Here is a 20,938-nt window from a genome sequence, read left to right as displayed (position 1 = left end):
CCCCCCCGTCTCATGTCTCAGCTCTGCTTACTGTGTCAAAAAGAGCTTAGATCAGGGAAACTATAGCTTGCCCTCATTCTGACTTCCTGGAAGAGATCGGGTTATTTATTTAAAACAACAGAACCATGCTTGATTTGAACAATGAAGAAGTAACTGAGGTACATCATATTCTTCTTCACCTATTACTGTCAAGGGATGTATTTCAAGGTAGTGACAGAAAATTATGAGTAATCTGGGCATCTTCCAATAAAGAAGTATGTACTGTTGCATATTCTTGTTTTTTTTTAACCTAAAATACCAATAAGAAAAAAGTTTTTTGCATTTTGTTTTGTAGTTTGCTGCAATGGAAAATTCATCCACACACTTGAGTCTGTTCAAAAATGTTTTTATTTCATTCAGTTTGATTATTTATCGACCCAGCACCCCAGCTAAGTCCATCCCAGATGAGCAGCGTTTTTCTCTCTATAGTTTATTGTCATAAACCATTGTGGCAGTGAGAATAAATAATTATACACTTTATTAATAAAAGATACAATTTATGGTTTATTTTAATTGAATTCTTATTTTTGCTTCAATTTGTATCAACAGTTTAGGATACAAAGAGTAGCTAAGTCTGTTTGTCACAATCTGACATGCTGTTTTTCTAAGCTTCATCTGTCTCCATTCATCCTGCTCATTAACACATTAAGCAGAGTAGATGAAGGATTGTTGGCTCCTTTCTTCTCCAACAAACATTAAAACTTTTGCCAGCTCTTGTCAGGGGTGTGTTTGGTATAGTTGTCAGTCTGGTTTTTTATCTAGAAGGTTTTGTCACTAAAGCTTAGACAGAAGAATTCTCGCAGGAAGCAGAAGAAGAAGTTTGGTATAGCTAATAAAAAACGAAATGATTACCTCCCCTCAGGGCATTACTGGACTTTTCCAGCATTGGTTTGGGAGCTTTGGAGAAGGTCACTTAACTCAGTCCTTCATACAATCACAAAAGACAACTTACATAATGAGTAGTACTATAAAGCAATAGTTTTTATGATTTATTTATTTTTAATAGGACATAGTATTACTATGAGGATACAAAATATGAGGCCAAAAATCTGACTAAATATCTGTAATGATAGTGAATGCATTGCGCATGTGAATATGTGTGCCTGCAAGCGACATTTTCTCATACTAGAATGACTCACTGACCAGTGTTAGAAGATTAATTGCTGCTTTCATGTTAAGCTGTGGCGTATCACCCTGTAATTGGTAATGGAGATTATCAGTGCGATTCAGTGTGGATCTCTGTATGTGTGTACGTGGGGTGTGTGAGATTTCTTTATCTGATTAGGACGTTTATCTAATAAAGTAGGATTTATGGGATTCCACTCTTGATGCTCTGTGCGCACACAGTACATGATGACACACACGCAAGAGAAAGAGGAGGATTGTCGATGAAATCACAGGCTGTTCAAGGCTGTGTGTTATTGACAAAAATCATAATACTGTGCCTCTGCAGAATATTTGCCATACATGAACACAGCTTGGAAGCTTTTGAATTAATCATCCTTTTCCATGGGTTTAGTATGTTGTATACTTGTAAATGCTTCATCAACAGCTTGTTGGTTGAAACTTCTTCAATAGAAACTAGATACTTTATTTTAATTGATGTCATCAAAATGTATGCTCACAGTCCACAGGGCTTGGAGATAATTTAATGTGATGAATGTCAGTATCCTTCTTTTTTTGTCTTTTGGGTTTATTTTATTGACACTGCCAACTAAAACTTTTGTCAGTGTTTTGTCGTTTTATTTAATTTTACTTCTTCATATTTTGAAGTTGGATTTCCGCCTCTCAATTTCAGAGAATGTTTCCCTGCTTGGAAAACATTTGTTCTGACCATAAAGAAAAGTTTAAAAACACAAATAATATCTTTTTAGTCATTGTCATCTTTTCATGTCATTTTAATTCTTTTGACTAAGGACTCAGATTACACTTATTTTCTTTATTTCTTCTTTATGTAGACACATTTATGTCTTAAGTTCTATGAATATTTTAATACCATAGATAACTATCTGGTTTCTAAAACTTTCACTCAGGACCCAAAATGAGCCTTCAGATACATAATTGGATGTAAAACATTAATATCAACTGACAAACATTCATATGATAACATTTATGCTCAGCTCTATACTTACCTACATATGACAAAATATATAATACATGCTCACATTAATGATAATAAATTCTAAAATACCATGGTGGTAACATAGTTCAGTTGATATATAGGTCTTATGCAGGCATGTGTAATGTGCACATACTTGTGTCATGTCTGAAAACTGCTGAAATATAACCAGAGTGTTTGTTGAGTTTGCTGGGAGGATAGAGATAAAAAGCAGAGGATGCAACACTGTGCACTCTTCCACACACAAACACAGTTGCAGATGCATGTGAGCTGGATGCACAGCATTCACAGTGAAGCTTCAATATATTTCCTCTGAGATCTTCTGGAGCTACATCGTCTCACTCCAGCACACACATCAGTGTCAGCCTGGCTTGTGTTCACACAGCCACCACTCAGCCAGATGCATACTGTACGTGCTTAGATGAGAGCAGAGAAAACAAGACAAGCAGCAAACAGTTTGTTTGTGTGCTCCTATATGCTTTGTATTGACTCAGTAAGGCATGATACTGCTGGTTTCTTCTGTGCAAACTGTATAACTGTAAATTCCGTTTAATAATCACCGGTTTATAGCCTACTAATTAACACTGGAATACAGAGGTATTAGGAGTAGGTTTTAGGATTATTACACAACCAGTGCACTTGTGGTACAGTAACCTCAGTGAAATGGTAAAATACTACTATACACATATGAAGTATCCTTTGTTTCAAAATGTAATGCATTCTCGAGGTTAGGTTAAAATTAAACTCCACCTTCCCATTGTTTTTGCATTGCTCTTCATCACTGAGCTGTGACATTTTGTGTAATGAATGTTTTTCATCGGCTTATCTTTTGTTATCCTGTCAATTTTTACTTGTTTGTATGTGATGATACAATATTTTTCATGAAGTTTCAACAATGCCCCAGAGGATGTCTGAACTTTTTGCACTCAGCAGTAGGACTTATGTGTATGTGGGCAGTGAGAGCAAAAGGTGCTAAAATCCAGAGGTGAGTAAATAAATTAATAAAATGATGGTATGAAGAGGGAAAAAAACCCACAAAATTGGTATTTCAACAAAGTAATGGGTTGCCTACCATACTCTGCAACAGCTCTGTTGTGTGAACTACATCTAAATTGCTGTGGAATATTCCTTCTACAAAGAATGTTTTGACTGTGCTTTCCCACTGCAGCTCGTTAGAGCTACATATTCATGGTAAATTAAAGGGAAAAAAATCAACATGAAGTGTCTTTGTAAGGTGGTGTTTCACCATGTGCCTCCAGAGCTGCTTCAGTGCTCTTCAGCTGTGAGCCGTGCTGCAGGAATGAACATGAATCTTCCAAAGCATATTTCCTGATTTGGTGTTTTGATGATGTTGGTTAAGAGCACTGTTAACACATAGGTTCGTAGTCATTTAATTGGGCAGAAATCTTCTGGTGACTGGAAAAGCCACAGCATATAATTCAAGTCATTTTCATATTCATCAAGCCATTCAGTGAGCTGTCATCAGATTTTTCCCTTTAACCTGCCACTCCACACTCCTGCAGGAAGGAAACACACAAAAACAAGGAAAATCTATTGCACACATCAAACTGGCATAAACATCTGGGGTGCATTTGTGATTGATAAAGTTAAGTGACTGTGAATTGTACTTAGCATTGATAAGAGATCAAGAATAGGTTAAATGGAGGTGTGGAAATCTGTTATTTCAGAGATGTTTTGTTGCAGACATCATCATTTAACCGAACTATGAAACCGGCATGTCTTGCACTGCAGAAGAATTTATGTTTTTTGTTTTAGTAATGTTTTCATACTACAGCAGGACACACAGACAAGATACAGCTGTTTATATTGTAGCCACCTGAGGTCTCGTTTTGGAAAGCACTTTCTAAAGACTCCCTAAAATAACAGATAATGGAATAGTTATGTACAGAAATCTAGAAATTGGAGATACAATACATTTAGATGCTTTGAAAGTCACGGTGCATTTAAATCACTGACTGGTAAATCATAATTGAATCAAATTGTGAGGCAAGTGGAAGATTTTCACCTCTAATATGATATGATATGGTAGCCTAACATGCAAATGATTTTTAGACCAAATCACACTTACAGTATCTATTCTAATTTTTAGTTTAATGAGGGTGTGACATGGTTATTAAGTGAGCACCTTCTCTCATACATGACTCATTGGAATAGAGACACAGCACCTCCAGAAACGATTAGCAGTGTATGTATCTCTGCACACCCACCAAGCTATGCAAATCCAGCCTCACCACACTGATGTCATGTAATGATCCTTGTAGTTCATTTGGCAGCATGTATTAGAATGTGACAGTAAAGGTTTACACACTTTCTGTTTCCAGCGCAGAACAAGCAGCCTAGCTCTGCTGAGAGGGCCTAACCGTATCTCAACTCTAAGTGATAGAAAGAGGTCTGATATATCGCTGGAGGCCTTTATAGTTATCAGTAAATTTAAAATGAAATCTAATAAAAGCAGCCATGCTCGTGGTGCTAAACAGGGGTGATATGATTTGGATTCTGGGCTTACAGTTTGAATAAGCTGCAAGTGGAAAAGATAATAATACAAAGAGCATGGACTTTAATCTGTATTGCGTCTGTCTTGCATCGATTTACAGTTTGGTGATGTTTCTGTTGGTGGACAAAAGTGTTATCTCTTATCCACTGTTTATGCTGAACATTTTTTGATTCAGATTTTTTGATTGATTCTTTAGATTTATCTGTAAAGCTGTGTGGAGGATTTTTAGCAGTGATGTGTGTTCTGTATGTTGAACTGGAGTGTTTGTCTGGGGTGTTTTTGCTTTCTCCTTTAAACACTGACATAAAAAGACTTCTGCTTTATGTAATCTTTTTTTGGATTGCTGTCCATTTCACTGAAATTTTCAGTGTCATTAGAGAGACACTCTCCATCTCAACTCGAGTACTTTATTACATGGGCATGATGCAACAGCTGCTGTTTCTCTGAGTGCTTGGCCGTAGAGTCATGGTGAGGTATAGGCTATAGTCTTGGTGTCCTAGTAAACAGTATGATTTTTTTTTTTTTTTTTTTTTTTATTAAAGTGCAGGTTTTTTAGTGTTTGTCAGTTGTTGTTATTGATGTACCTCTTTCTTCATCTGTTTCATCACACTTTATTCTACACAGAAGTCAGACCTTAATCCACACATTTTCATCCTACTGAGGGTTTTATGTAAATTTTACCACAAGTTCCCTTGAATTTTTCCCCTTGGGACTGCAACCTGCAACATATTTTCACATCATGTATATATGCTCCTTGGACAGTTTTTGATGAGTACCGTAGATAGTTTTCCTGACTTTTTATATTCAAAGTGATTATATGCTTTGTTCTTTTGTGTTGTTCTTTAAGTAATTTACATTTAATTGAGTAACTGAATATTGTGATAGGTGTACAACTAAAACTTCACTTTTATTATTATTATTATATATTTTTTTTTAGAAAACCTGGAATTAAGTGATAAGGGACTTTAGTTTTTTTCCTTGGGATTTAAGATGTAAGGCCCATTGCATCAACTTTGAATGATTCATACAAATGAGAAAAACTCTACACGCACGTAAAACTGAGAGCAAAAAAAAAAATTAAAAATGCTCATTATAGGCGACAAGAAAGTAATAAGAAGCTGAGAAGTAGTTGATGTGAGTAGGAATAAAAGCTATTAAGCAATGCAGACGAGGACTGCAGATAATTTAGGGTTTATTTCCATTGGAATAGACTATCTGTCCATGACTGGTTGCTTAATGATGACATGAGATATGGACCTCAAAGAAAAGTATAAAGCATCAAGTCACTTTCACAGCAATTTTAGGAAACACCAAGGGAAAAGACAGAGCATCAAGTGCTGAAATGGTGTGTCTGAACAACTTGTCTTCACTGATGGTGGGGTGTGCCGATCAGACTGGAGACAACTCCTTCGAGACCCGCCTGTTTGAGGATGCCAAACAGCAAGGTGTATTATCGCTAACCACATTGGACCAAACCAAACAAACAGGAAATTTAAGAGGGGAATTATCATGTAAATAACATCTAGTGTGCGTAAATGAAATGAGACACATTATACTGCTGATTTTGATAAAGGTTGAACAGATTTTGGATGCAGTCACTTTGGTACATGTGTGAAGAGTAATGTGATCTAACTGAGTCTTTTGAGCTTTAGCAGGGCAGCAGGAGTCATCAAGTGTACAAAGAACAGGGCTCCCCTGCATGATAGAATATTATCTATGGTGTTGTAGAATTCCTCTTTGTTTATTACTTGGTTGATAGCATTCTTGATTTTCATTCATGAGCACACAGCGCTGTTCCTTGAGAGAGGTGTGAAGAAGGAGGGCTTGACCCTTTTCACTAATAAACAGTTAGTTGTGGTAATTGCAGGAGATAAATGTAATTGTTTAACATGTAGGGGGCTAAATGTGTTATCGACACTTGAAGATTTACTGTAGCTTATAGACTGCATAAAGATCGCAGCCAGCAGTTGTGTGTGAATTTGTATTACATTCTAGCAGAGAATGCATAGATGCATTACAGAATGTCAATGCATTGTCACATTGGTAGAAGCAACTGTCTATTTGCTTTCTGTTTCATGTAGGAGCTAAAATCAGTAATACAATGAGTAGCTCATAAATTGTCAGTTTCGGTTCCCTTGTCTCACTGTGTTGCGCCTGTAGACCTCATTTTAAGACCTGTAGTTGTTGCAGTACTGCTAGGTGAATAGACCTGTTATTACAGAGACTGACATTGCATTTACTCACACAGTGTAGTTCTAATCTGACTTTATCTCTGGATTATGTGTATGATGTAGGCTGTTTCAGGTGAAGGTCTGGCCTATTTGTGTAAGTATAGCTGTGTAGGTATCATGTTATGTGCAGGTGGTTTCAGTAAGATGTCACATTTAATAGAATCACATGTTTTCTAAAGACCAAAGTTTAATAAAGACGAAAGATTTTATGCTCGTGTACAGTCATAAAAAAGCTTTATTGTTTTAATGCTTATGGACTTTAAGCCTTCGGCCTGCTCATTTTGAACAATGCACTGCTTTGTTGTCTAGTAGAAATATACAGTGGGTGTTCTCTAATTCTTGTGAATGTAAACCAGCTATTATACATTCAGGTGTCTAAAGTAAAGGGAATAGATACAGTATGTCTGTACCATTGTAAGTACTGTGTGGGTGGAAAATCACTTGCAGTGGTATTATTATCAATGGATACTGTGATGCAGAATCAAACTGAATTACCACATACATTCCACTTAATTATATCATGTTATATACAATACAGTATATTTAGAAAATTTGTAAAGATTGAATGATTGTGTTTTTTTTTTCCAAATAATTCCCAGAAACCACATTTTTTTCAAGATACCTCTAATGTGCTCTAATGTGGTCACTGTGATTTTATATTTCTGGACTGCACAACGTTTCTATTTTTTGCTTACACACAAAAACACATATGCTTTTTATCACATGTGCTTTCACAGTCAGTGAGTGAGTATTAATTTGCTGTTGGTGGACTATTATAGTAGTAGTGTATTTTTAAAGTTAAGGCTTTCATGAGGATAGTGCTGTTTTGTCAGTCTGAACAGAACAAATGTATTCTTTGTACACTGATTTTAAAAGACTGTGCTGAGGTCTTGTGTATATAACCTGTAAGTTACACATACACGTAAACAAATGCACCCTCCCATCAGATGTGCACTCCAGTCTAGTGCACTGCAGAGAGCTGTACCTTTGTATGAAAACAAATACAGCAGGTGGTTTAGATGCAAAAATATGGAACCCTAGAGGACTGTTGCAGAGCATTACATATGCTGTAGTCAGCTCAGGCTATTTCTGCTGCCTCTGGTCAGTCAGCCAAGAAGCAGCCCAGCCCATTTCAGACCAGCCCTGCAGGTTAATCCATTTAGGCCACAAGCTCTTAATCATTTTAATCTCTGGACTCATTTTAAATAAATGTAGCGAATGCACACACTTGAACACATTGGAACAGCTTTGTATGTGTTCACATGAATTGATTCATAGTGCAGTTTCCCAAATTTACACAAGAAGAAGCATGAATTGTACAGATGGAGAGATCTTGAAGTGGACTAATCTTGCAGCTTGATAATATTTGCATAGTACTGACCATATATTGCTTACCTTGGCCAAAAACTGTAATTTTTTGAAATAAAGAGAAAATACACAGGTAGCAAATCCTGTAGCACAAATGTTAATTAGTCTTCTAGATGTATGGCTCCAGCTAACACATACACCTAATGCAATGTGTATGCTATCCTGATAAATAGCTCACAAAATAGTTAGTATGCTTACAGCATTCTTCATCAATAAAAAATTTAATTACTACCCAGAAATGCTGACCAAAGCACATAGTATGGTTTATGGGTTATTCTTATAGCTGTAGTGTTGCTGGGGCAACATAAAACCCCCTGAAACACAGATCATGAAATACAGTATCTTGTGCACAGGGTTACATTTCATAAATTAAAAACTGAGAAAGCAAATCAGAACCAAAAGTTAGAGTTTGCTGCAAATCATTTTTGTTTTGTTTTGTCCAGTTATTTAAACAGATAATCCCTAATCCCATGATCTTTAACCCGCCTTGTTCCAATGCACATGAGAAAAAAGTAGGAAAAAGGAGGATAGGTAGCTGGAGAGCACTGTCATTGTGCTTACATTTATATTTCTAGGTGCTTCACAGAGGCAACAAGAAAATGAAAGAAGTGCTGAATCGCCACAGTAAATGTAAATGGAGAAAATTCAAAAGGAAATGAGATTACTATAGAAAGAGTCCAACAGGCAAAAGAGGAAATCAGAGTAGAAAACGTATGAGATTAAAATGTATTTGTTTTATGTCTGGTTCCATCACATCCTCAAAATTAGTCCTGTTAAAAAAAAAAGAAAAACGTTCTGATTTATTCTTACTGTCCATTTCAAAGGTCAGTAGTGAACATGGAGAAAAGGCTTTTAAGTTTGCTGTTCCCTCTGGACCCAATTGGAGAATGACCTGAAACTTAAGGAGCTGGTCTCACTGGATGCATTCAAGTGATTCTAAATGTCTTGGAGGGAGATTCATCAAGCTGTAAATGTTTTGCTTGATCTGCTTATGCAATAATATTGACACTTTAATATTTTAGACTTTAATTTATATGGCAATGTGAGTTATATGGTGTTTGCATGTATCAATACAGCTGCAGCCTTGCCTATGCTGTGTTAACTGTACTGCTGCAGCAAACAGAAATTTCTTTCTAGTTGAATAAGAATTAAAAAAAAATAAAGCAGAACAGCAAAACATAGACAAAATAACCAAATATGTAAATAATATCTCTGTAAACTGGAATGGAAATTATTTATAGGCATATCTTATTATAATGATTATAAATAGGCATTAATTAAAGCTCTAACTACATCACATTCAGATAATGTTACAAGAGCTCATTATCACATTGTGAGACAATCAGAACTAATAATACAACCTATGTAATAACTTCAGTTATCCCTTAAAGACCTAAAACTACTTTTATGGCAGCTCCCAAATCCTTTCATAAGTGATTTATCAGTATTTTATTATAATATTGTCCTCAGCATTTGTCAGAGAAAATCAGGCATTTTACAGAAGAGAAAAATGAAGCAACAGTGAATTTTTCAGCAAAATATATCATTAACTTAACATAAAACAGATGTTTTTAACCACTGTCATTTGTCAAAGTACATTTGGTTTTGTTAGTGAGTCTGTGTTGGAGAAAATGATGGTGTTTCCACTTTCACTACAGAGCCTCTGAACATCCAAATGGTTCATATCTGATGCTACCGGAAGGCTGAGAAACAGCATTTTAGCTGAATTATTTACATGTATTGATAAGATTAGTGGTTCTAAAGTTCGTGAACATTTTAGATCGGTAGGTCTAGATGCTTTTGGTTGTCGGCAGCTGTTTTTGAAGTCTTTGAAGGTTAATGCATTTTTGGTATTCATACAAGACAGTCAGATAATATCACTGTCATTGTAATCAGTTCAGTGTATCAGAGGCTTTAACTGCTGCTGGTCAGTTAATTAGTCAGTTAATCAGTTGATTATCTTTTAATAGTTGTGACCTATTTTGTGGTGTATGTGCATGCTGAGTGTTCATTTACAGAGCAATGGCCAGATAGAGAAATACAGTTCAGTAACTAATGGGAAGCTTATGTGACTGCTCCGAGGCTATGTTTATTAGCAGAAGGAGGAATGGGTGCAAACAAAGGCGCGAGAGAAGGAGGAAAAGTAGAGATGAAAGGATGCAGTGGAGCTGGTTAGGCAGACTATTGGAAGGACAGATGGATAGTTGGATGGATGGATTAACAAGTGCATGGAACGGATGTGCACAGAGACGGCGGCTCCCATCCTTAACAGCCTAAGGTGAAGAGAGACTGACTTCTGCTTCAGACTGATACCACAGACTGAATCAATGCGATACCTCCTCTCTCTCCTCCCTCCACCAGCTCTCTGTGGGAATTCTCTGACCCAGTTAGCTTCTCCACCAGGCAGCAGCAGAGTTATTTTTACATATTAACAGGAGACAATACTTTGTCCTCTGCTTGTCCTCCCTTCATCTATATGCTTCCATCCATTATTTCTCTCCTCCTTTGCTGTTGTCATCTTCTGTAGTGCTGTCATCTGTCTTTTGTGTATTTGTTTTGTCCGTTGGCTTTCATCTTTCATCCGTCTTTACGTCAGCTCCATCTTTGTTTGGCGACTGGTGTAACGGTTCAGTAGTATCACAATATTGGAACTGGCTATAAATTAAAGCAGCAAATCAAAAATAGGGTGGCAGCGAAATGTTATTTTTGTCTCTCTCAAAGTAGTTTTTAATCATACACTTGGGAGTTTATTTGGCTTTGTATTACCTGGTGCTGTTTGTAAGTTGTGTTACTCAGCCTTAGGCGCTGTTCAGTGTTTCTGCTGCCTGCTTTGTGCCTGCCACAACAGAGAATACAGTTTGTCGCAGTGTTAGCGTTCCAGAGTTGTAAAATCCTGTCTCACAGTATCATAAACTAATGTGCACTGCTTAGGGATTTGATAAGCCTTTGAACTCATGGAACAACTCAAACTCAACTTCCTGAACTTCACTTTATTGCTTACAAATACCTGAAATGAAATAGCCTACATTTGGTACAATATATGCCTCTGTTTATGACAAATAGCACTCAGTCACTTTTGTATGTCAAAATTTGCAGGTCACCATTACCACGTGCACCCTTAGAGAAATCTCCTTCTCCCTAATAGACATATGGCTTGTGAAAGCAGGCGAAGCACAGGTGTCGCTGATAACATTAATGATGGCTCTGTTCCATGTAGTTTCCCCAGGAGGCTTCTAGCAGTGAATCAACAGGAACTATTCGATGGCCTGAAACTGATACACGTAAATGGGATGCAGCCATTTTTGATGATATCAATTACACCTGTGTTCAGCCTTAAAAAGTCAGGATGTCGGCTGTGAAGGTCTGTCCCACTAACTGACACCTGCCTCAGACCCCAGAGGTGTACAGTACTTCTAGTCATATTTCACAGGTGCTTGATTCTGTTGTTGTAGTTCCCTCATGGTGTCATGATGTCAGATTTCAGTTTGATTTGGAACCTTAAAAAAATACCAGTGTATTGGGGTCCTGGGGACTCTCTATCAAAATTGCTAAATTCTGGCTGCACAGTTTTAAGAGGTGTAACTCTTGAATTCATGTCCACCATGGGTTGTTATGTAAAGAGAGATTGTGGTGATGTAGGATTATTTTGATTGATATAAATGTTGAAGTGCTCTGATATAGATATAGACAATATGTAAATTACTAAAGTAATATTTGTAATTGTAACTTTACTAAAATGGCATTTATTTAATACGTAATAATAATGTTTTGAGAAGAAGTGAACATTTTGCTGTGATGGTTGTTTATGTTGGTGGATTATTCTTAGGATCCCTAGGGACCCCAGTGTATAGTCTTTATTTGTTATATGTTAGTAGGATGAGGGTTAATCATTACAGAATGTGAAATTGCATGAAGGATGCCATATTGATTATTTTCATCACTTATTATTTAGACGGGAGTAACTGTATTTTTGAGGACCCTATTATTATTTGTATTGCATTAATTTAATTTCAGTATAATTTAGTAAATTGAATTGGTATCACTTATTCTATCAGCTTGCTTCTTCATTGTAAGTTTGACCAGTGCTACACAGTATATCTTTTTTCCCTTGTTTCTCATTTCCTCTCCTTGTTCGTTCTCTCTTCATTTTTCCTCTCCTCTCCTCTCCTCTCCTCTCCTCTCCTCTCCTCTCCTCTCCTCTCCTCTCCTCTCCTCTCCTCTCCTCTCCTCTCCTCTCCTCTCCTCTCCTCTCCTCTCCTCTCCTCTCCTCTCCTCTCCTCTCCTCTCCTCGAGTAAAGGGACACAGAGTGGTTGCAGGTGTAGACAGGTCATCTATTCCCTTCCTAATGATGATGGATGGCAGCACTGCAGAGAGCGAGAACAGAGAGAAAAGTGGAGCGATGCAGGAGATAAAGAAATAGCAGAGTAAGAGAAGTGTGTGTATATATATGTCTGCTAGTAGGCAGATGGTGGGAGTTTTAGTGATATGTTGATCCTCAAGTGTTTATATCATCCCTGTCATCCACCTGAAAACAAACAAACACACACCTTTGCGGCATTATGCGGTGTTTGTGAGGTGCCATCGGATGTAGTGCATTGAGAAGCACATTTATAGACACACATGTGCGCAGACACACATAAGCACACACATAGATCCATCTCTGTCAGCCTTTACTTTGCCGTCCTGTTTACAGATGTAGCAGGAGCCAAGGGCGATCTCTAGAGACCTCTCTCTCTCCCTCCCTCTCTCTCTCTACATCTCTAATCCCCCACCCCCACCCCCATCTCGCCCGAGTACCAAGTGTTCAGCAGCAAATACTTCCTCTCTAAATTTTGTTTGTACCACTGAGTAACAAAGCCTTGCAACCAGTGAAAACTGGCATAGATAGATTAATCAGAATATATTAATGGGCGTTTATCCGATAGTATGACAGCGTTTGAACTATACCATGTCTTTTGGAGAGCTCACTTTTTGTGAATTACTAAATAAATAAATAAAAAAAACAATACAGAGCATTGATTTATCTTTTATCTATCATAATTCCTACAGATAAGAACACAAACAAGCAAGATAAAGAAAACAGCAGGGTTTTCCCCAATTCCTTTTGTAGAGCTTCAGAACTGTGAATATTCAAGGATTTTAAACTCCACCAACCAAACACAATAAAACGAACAGTTAACATGATAAAACAAGACAGAATAATATGTGGTAGAAAAATAAGACTCACAGTTTGACTTATGTCCACTTCTTGACACATAAAACTGGTATGTCTCCAACACGCCCACATGGGAGCCAGACTAACTGTAAGGTCAGATGATTATGTCATCTGCAGCTGAGCATGGTCTGAATGCATTTTAAGTACAAGATCATGACTTTACAGTGGCAACAAAATACTTTACACAAAGTTCTGCAGGTTACAGTGAACTAGCTGAACACTTTCAGTGCTAAATAATCTGTAGAGGCAAACTTATAGAAACCCTTTAGCCTTCGCCATGGTAATGCAAGCAACCCATGATGCAAAATACTAAAATTGAAAACCATATGTCTAGATGTGAATAGTTCAACATTCCCCAAGAGAACCTCAGCAAACAGACGAAAAGTAGTCACATCCAGAGGCATAAAGACTGGCATGGAGACAGACATTTATGTGATAAAACTATACATTTTATTGCTGATAAGTAAAATGTTAAACAAAAAATATTTTGTATTCTGACTTTACACAGGCAAAGAGTAAAAACATGTCCTTTATAAAGGTTCCATATGCTGTTTCTGGACTGAAAATAAAGAATCTGAACATTTTTTTTCCTGTTCTTTGAGTTGCGAGTAAAGTTTGTGATATTACATAACTGCACTCATCATGGCAGGAGCTAAAGAGCATCCAAGCACTCCCTATGGCAATTTTAAAATAGAAAAATAAAAAGTAATTTTGGTAATACTGCTAAAACAACCCCAAATGTAGTGCTACCATAAAATCTAAGTAACTTAACTAAAGTATAATTAACTTCACATGTCCATTAATCAGGAGTATACTAAAGAATGAAATGACTCATATGCCTCATATTTCCAGGTGTCAATACCTTTTTGATGCATGTAGTGATAGGAGTATAAAGTCCAAGCTCTTCCCCACAAGTGAAGTCATATATTGTTGAACTTGGTGTCTTCTCTGAATGAGATGACACGTGTGGGGTCAGGAGCAATTGCATCCTCACCCGCTACAGTTATTTTCTCACAGACTCCTTCCCTCAGTGTAACTCCATCTCACACCTTACTGTCTCAAAGGCTGGCTGATAAAAAGGGAGTGTTAAGACCTTGGTTGGTGGGGTTACCACACAGTGCACTCACATCCACACACATGCACACACACAGACACAGTGTCAAAATCTCACCCTTTTCCAACCACAAGAGAAGGAGGCTGACTGTAACTATGGCAACCTAGAAAAAGGGAAAATGATTGGGCAATGCTTGGATTTGTTAAGACCTACTGTATGAAGCCTAGGGCAAGACTTAGTCACTCATTCTCAACCAGTGTTTATGCCGCTGACACAAGTGTGGGTGAGTGAAGCACAAGGAGTCAGGACTTCTCTTCCTCATTTCCCTTTCCTGTCTGTCTGTTTCATGTTCTCTGTGAACGCTCTGTCAGTGGCATCCCTGATTGAATTTAATGAAATGCTTCACAGGGGATCTACAAAGCAGTCGGAGACCATAAAGTAGTCAGTTGTCTCACTGGAAGGCACATGTATCCTCAGGTTTTGCTTTTGTAGAATTCCCATTTTTGACAATGTGAGCTCTCCTGTGTGCTAATTACTCATCGATTTGTCTTGTTGTTTAAATCTTTGTATTTTCAGATGGGTACCCTTCAAATACTTTGAATAGAACAAATAAAATATATTTTCCTATGTCAAAACAAGAAATTAAACAATATAATTATACACACAACATTGACATACTGTTGGAATTTTACATCTACAATGATGTAGACATATTTTATATTCATTGCTTAAAATTTCAGTTAAAACCAAGTTAAATGAATTAAAACATAAACCGAAAGAGAGATTCAACAATTGTACCATGTTGTTGGTTATCTCATTTGTTTAATTTCAGCTAAAAATAGAGCACATATTTATATGTTTGAAATGATATCCTTGATTTTTTGTTGTGTCAATTTCTATTGGTTGCACAGAACCTGATAGATAAGCCTCTTACCCTACACTGGTGTTACTGTCAAAGGCATTCTGAACAGTATATGCTCCTTTGTGTGCATGCTATGTAGTCTGTGTGTGTACATGTATACCACTAAGAATGGCTTAGTGTTGAACATTCAGGCCTCTGTTCAGTCCTGAATGTAAGCTAATGTGTGAGTGCTCTTTTAGGGGACCAACGCCTGGACGCACAAGTGTGCACAAACCAACACTGATTTCTGTAGCTGTATGAATAACACAGAAGGGGTCTTTGGTGCATTTAATGTAGAAGTCTTTGTAGATTTCAGTTCACAACCAGGGTTTGCAGTGTTTTTGTAGCCTACATGCAAACGTCATGCATGAATGTAATAGTGCAGTGTAGAGAACATGCATTTTGCATTTAGCTTTTTATTTAAGGGCACAGAGCTAATATATCCAAAGCAAAAACGTACTATAGTGTTACCCTGCACAGATGGCTTTATTCATTTTTTTCTTTGTGGCAGGACAATGGAGGAAGGGATCCTTTGATTAATAGTGTAAAGATATAATACCACACATACATTACACTGTCTTCCTGTATAAACAGAAACTGTTGCTTTTCTAATTGGGCTTATGGTCCACAGAGAGTTTGGGGGCTTAATTCCAAACCTAATGTAAAAGCTGAGTGTGTGGTAGCTTTTATATTCTTCTTTTCTTCATGATACTTACATAAAGCTGCATTATAGCTGCAGGATAGGCTTAATTATCATAAGCCTCCTTATTTTTTTATCTATAGCAGAATGAAATAAAATTGTTTGTTCTCAAACTCACAGGCAGAGATTCAATTAATTGCAGATCATTTCTTGTACATGGGAAGACTATTTGATTTCACTGAACCTTTGTTCCTTGGAAATGATGAAATACTTTAAGCAGTGAATTACTCTGCAGTGGCTTCGGCTTTATCAGCTTAAATTGCTCTTGTTGAGCAATTGCCTCTTGAAAGTGACAAGCGGTGCTTCCTGAGGAATGAAGAACAACAGGCTGAACTTGGAAACTCCCTTTTCCACTTTTTCCATGTTCATTCTCCCCACATCACTTCTCAGCTCTTTAAGCCATTTCATTTCACTATTGTAACCTTTTGTACAGTAAAAATGTAAACATAAATTTGATTACCATGTGTGCTGTGTTTCTGTCTTCACATAACCCCTTCACCTGTTCTTAATCCCTCTATCTCCTTCTCAGCCATGTATTCATATTGTTTTATACCTTCAATCCCCACTCACACCCCAGCCAGACTCAGCCCATGTTTCCCTTCACCCTCTAGTCATTTCCTGATTGGAATTCCAAAGGCAAGTTTCAATCAGTAAAGATCTATGGGCTTGCTGGTCTCACATACTGAGGAAATAAAAAACCACACACAACCAATTCCAGAGCTTTCAACAGTGTGTTTATACGCAATGTTAGTGTGCCCGGATACAATGTTTAAAACACTCCGTGCTCCTAGTGTTTTTTGTGCAGTATTTTTGTATATTTTATTCCTGTCTTTTTTACCTTTTCTCCTTGAACCTGAAAATACACAAACAGTAGAACACACATAAGCACACACAAAAGCTTCAGATCATTAATTGAAAATTTCTCTATATGTTTTTGAAGGCATATAAATCACATGCATGTATGCAAGAGCATGATTAGTGAATGAAAAGTAGTTCTAATGGAGATTATCTGGATTAGGATTACATGTCATTTATAAAATGTAAAAATGTCACACTATAATTCATATTAAAGGGTATGAATATTATAAAAGGGATTGCCATTTTAGTATTATTTTACAAATTGAATAGTGAAACAAATTTAGAATTAAATGGATCTGTGTATTATGTATACAAAGGCTGAGTTCTCACAGTGGGATCACCTGAAGAGCTTGCCCTAATGCTCTCACTCAGATGTTTCCTCAGGCTAAAAACTCAAATATCAATGAGTGTATTTTTCATAGAATATGATTAAGGCAACACTGTAATAAAATTCTCTATATAATCAGCAGTTCTTGATTGTTTAGGTCAGTTTGAGTAATGAGAAAATATTGAACATATAGAATCAAATCTAAAGTATGACACATTTTACAGGCTTGATCAAGTCTAACTGAAAGACTATTATTATATTTATTGCTCAAAACCTAATTGATGTCAATTTCATGAAGATTAAATTGACAGTGTCATGATATTCTAAAAGAACCACTACAGACCAAAGTAGTCAAGAAATGTAAGAATTGTAGGAAAAGTAGAAATTGTTAACTGTCAGTTAATCTTTTGGTCATTTTCAGATAGAAAATGGTAAAAAAGCATTTCACATTTGACCCACTATCCAAAAATATTCAATTTACGGTCACAGAGCAGGAACAAAACTAATGATTAAGTCAAATTTAAGATAATGGAATCAGAATTGTGTCAATCCTATTATTGGTTATCAGAATACTTGACAATTCTATATATTATTTCAACTAATCAATTAATTAATTAGTCATTGCTGCTCAGTGTAGGCAGGAAGTTAACAAGAGAAACTCCACAGAATACATTTGACAGTAGCACTGGTTTTATTGGTCTTAATTGGCCCTTCTTAGAAATATCCTGTACATTTGAAAACTAAAATCATTCACAATTGAAGTTCTGGTTAGCTGTTTTATGTTCACACCTTCATTAAGTTGGTTATTAGCAGTTCTGTTCCTCTGTTTCTATTTCTTTGATCATAATGAATGATTCACCAAAGACAAAGGCATTACTAAGAGACCTGCGCTCATGAAATTCCAAACATAAAAGACTAAACATCTAAAGGCTGGAAGGTCATAAAATATATTGCACAAATTCAATGGATTCACTGTCTTCAAAAGGCAAGAATGTTCCTCTTAATGACTGTGAAGCTGAATAGCTTAATGGTGGGATGACGCATCGACTGTGAGGCTTTATTCAAGGAGATAGATAGCGAATCCACCGCCCTGTTTTCATCATCAGGCAGGGGGTCTCATGCAGCAGATGCACCAGCAAACACAGCCCTGACCTTGGTAGATATACAGATGAAAATGGTGTGCTTATACCCTCTTTGCAGACAATCATGTTGTATGTCTGTTATGTTATGTCCCGGCCTAGGGGATAACCCAGATGAACATAATGTGCTCCCTTGTCCTTCTCCAACTCCCAAGCACAATTCCAGATCAGAAAAACTACAGTCCACAATGTTTATGAAAATAATTCAACAACTTCAAGGAGGGCCTTGCCAAATTAACAAACAAAACAATCTTTGAAACCAAGCTAAATTACCTTTCCAAAAATAAATTCATGAAATAAAACTACAATAAATTAACCTAACTCCCTAAACCAAAAACAGGAGAAAAAAGGGTTCAAACAAAAAAGACACCCTCCCCTACCAGAAATTTGGATTGCGTTTTAGATTTACTAGTTTCATGTACAAGAAAACTACAAAACAAAAACAAATTTGAGAATACGGTTGCTGGCCACTGGAAATACACACAGAACAACCTCTGTTGGGAGCTGGAGAGGGACCAAAGAGAGAGAGAGCCAGCTGCAGCCATTGCCATTTTTGAAGGCGGAACTTAATTTGGCTCTACCCATCAGCTGCTTTACTTGCAGAGAAAACAAAAGGGAAAGGAAAAACACAGCACCCCTACAGGACTGGGGGAAACACATCAGCACATATATACAAATACAAACCTATTATAATGACCTTGGTCATAACAGGCAGTGTGTTTGCAGATGTTCATAGATTGTCATTTTGGATCCTTTTTATTTTCCCCCAGTGCCCTTAATTTAAAAGGTGACTTTTACTGGTGCTAACAGTCTGTGACTAATAAGCTCATTCTCATAGTGTGTTTTTTTATTCACTGTGTTGAGTTGTGGCATAAAACATAGTCTTTATTTATGCTTCAATGCACTGTTGCCTCTCAGTTTGAAACCTAGATTGTTATTTCCTATTATTAGTAATGGTTCACAAATGAGGTGTCGAGGATTGGCAAATCATTTGCTGGTGAGTGAAGGGTTTACTTACTCTCTTATGTACTTTCTTTTGAGAACATGTCAGTCGTTGAGACCATTATCTGGCAGCATGTCTCCATTAACCCTGTAGAGGTGATGTGTAACAGACAGAATTACATATTTTCAACTTAATGTTACATTTTTGTGATAAATCACACTTTTTAGTAGGGATGTAACGGTGCACTTGTTTGTACCGAACCGTTTCAGTTCGGGGCCTTTGATAAAATATGAAGGTGTACTGAACGAATACATGTAGCCTATGTGAAGAACGCAAACACTCGGGAAGCAGGGTTTCCGCAAGTAGAACCCATGTGCAGGGTTTCATCTAAATACATTCAGCAGCGGCAAATTCTCAGCACTGCTGCAAAAAAACCCAAAACATGACAACAGAGAGTATAACAGAGGCACAGAAGCCGGGTTGGACGTTCAAAGCATGATAAGTTTCACTTTCAGTTTTTGGTATGTTGCAGCTTTGTGGCACTAAAGAGTCCACAAGTTCCTTTATAGCAAAAAGGTTTTTATTTCTTAACTCAAGTTGGCAAAATCAAGTGAACCTGCTCCTCTTCTCCTTCACTGTGCCTCTGCTGTGGTGTTACTGTGAGGTCATGTTCACAGCACCTCAGGGAATACTGTGAGGTGTTCAAAAACACCCAGTAAATTGCAGAGTTTACCATAAACGAACATTGAACATTCAAAAATACAAAAATGCATAACATGGGTTCCCTGTTAATACACAAATGACTGAACAATGTTTTGTAGAAATGTCCTGTGTCACACAGGTAGTTACGCCCCCCCCCCCCCCCCCCCCTTCACTGAGCTCTTTCACTGCTGAAAACATATAAAAAAATGTATCAAACCGAAGACCCCTGTACCAAAAATGTACCAAACTGAAATTTTTCTGTACCGTTACACCCCTACTTATTAGATAATATATTTATAAGCCAAATATACCATTATACTTTACCTCTCTGTGATACATCTAAATTTTCTGCAGCAATCTTCTTTTAAGGGTTGAAAACCTTTCAACCTGCCCACTTCTTATTTTCTTAAAGCTTCAGCCCATGTGTTTTTTTTTTTTTTGCTATCTTTGAAAAAAATTCCATAATTGCCTTTCAACATATTGAGATACAGATTGTCTGAGAGGAATTAAGACTGCACATCCTCCTGCCTGTGCTCTCAGGTTTTAGAGAATCTACCCCGTCAGGCAGGATTTGCTCAATCTCAGATGTTTTCAAAGAGGTAGGGGTATTCCTCATTTTCAGTGTCTGGGTTCTGCAGGTTTAATAGTTTGTCCTTATCTATATTTTAAGATGTCAGCTTTCAAACACAATCTTCAAACTTATTTACATTGCCTTTAAGATATTCTTTTACTGAACCTGCTGTTGCCATATCTTGTGTAGAAGAGCACACTAAACGAGTTTTATGCATTTACTTAATCATCTTTGAACATAAATGATCCACAGAT

At 37.0% G+C, this 20,938-nt stretch overlaps 1 protein-coding gene across 4 annotated transcripts in view; it reads left to right on the top strand.

Annotated features, from left to right (window-relative positions):
* strbp (spermatid perinuclear RNA binding protein) overlaps positions 1-20,938 on the top strand; it is a 92,434-nt gene that overhangs the window by 7,740 nt on the left and 63,756 nt on the right. The window contains exon 1 of one of the 4 annotated variants that reach the window (XM_030149104.1): positions 12,625-12,697. The exons of the other annotated variants lie outside the window; for them this stretch is intronic. The gene's annotated coding sequence lies outside the window, so the exon portion shown is untranslated. Of the gene's footprint in view, positions 1-12,624; positions 12,698-20,938 lie in introns of those variants that run through there. 4 annotated transcript variants of the gene reach the window in all.

The sequence above is a fragment of the Sphaeramia orbicularis genome, chromosome 12 (genome assembly GCF_902148855.1).
Source record: "Sphaeramia orbicularis chromosome 12, fSphaOr1.1, whole genome shotgun sequence".
In the NCBI taxonomy this organism is placed as follows: Eukaryota; Metazoa; Chordata; class Actinopteri; order Kurtiformes; family Apogonidae; genus Sphaeramia; species Sphaeramia orbicularis.
The sequence above is the reverse complement of the archived record's forward strand: the minus strand, read 5'-3'. Positions and strand labels throughout refer to the sequence as shown.